Below are 1,094 nucleotides of genomic sequence, written 5' to 3'. Positions count from 1 at the left end.
TACAAGGTTCGTGATCAGTACATTCATGATCTTCCTTTACTGTCAAGTGACGTCAATGGCGCTTCACATTCCCCTCCACATCATGGAAATATGTGTTCTTGACACTTTAAAAAGTATTGATAATGTACAAGTGCAGACGTTTTCAGCTCGAAGTGATCGACCTTGAAATATTACAGAAGCCGACAATCATATAGAATGGTGGGTAAATCAAAAAATCATGCAGGTGATTTCAATATATATATAATATTTTTTTCATACATATTTGCTATTTCCCGCTTAAGCGAGGTGGCATCAAGAACAAAGAACCTAGTCTTTGATGGAAAATCCTCACTTAACTCCCTTTTCTCTTCCTTCTCTTAGAAAAGTAAAAACGAGGAGAGGATTTCCAGCCCCCCTCCCATATATATATATATATATATATATATATATATATATATATATATATATATATATATATATTATCCCTGGGGATAGGGGAGAAAGAATACTTCCCACGTATTCCCTGCGTGTCGTAGAAGGCGACTAAAAGGGGAGGGGGCGGGGGCTGGAAATCCTCCCCTCTCTTTTTTTTTTTTTTTTTTCCAAAAGAAGGAACAGAGAACGAGGCCAGGTGAGGATATTCCCTCAGAGGCCCAGTCCTCTGTTCTTAACGCTACCTTGCTAACGCGGGAAATGGCGAATAGTATGAAAGAAAAAAAAAAAGAAAAAAAAAAAAAAAAAAAATATATATATATATATATATATATATATATATATATATATATATATGTGTGTGTGTGTGTGTGTGTGTGTGTGTTCGCCGTTTCTCGCGTTGTTGAAACAGACCCAGAAGCAAAGAAATCAAGCTGTCATTTACTATACATACCTAAGCCAAAACTCCTTTATCCAAAGCCAAGCCCCTCAGGGACCTTAATGTGGTTTTCCCAAACCGCTTCACATACCCTGGTTCATCCTACTGACAGTAGGTCGTCTCCCTGTGAACCACATCGCTCCCGTTCACTCCATCCCATGTGCACCTCACACTTCTACATGTTCAGGTCCAGGCCACTTTCACTCCATCCTTCCACCTCCTTCTCCTCCTCGATTTCCCCCTT

Source organism: Panulirus ornatus, chromosome 36, assembly GCF_036320965.1.
Source record: "Panulirus ornatus isolate Po-2019 chromosome 36, ASM3632096v1, whole genome shotgun sequence".
Lineage (NCBI taxonomy): Eukaryota > Metazoa > Arthropoda > Malacostraca > Decapoda > Palinuridae > Panulirus > Panulirus ornatus.
The sequence above is the reverse complement of the archived record's forward strand: the minus strand, read 5'-3'. Positions refer to the sequence as shown.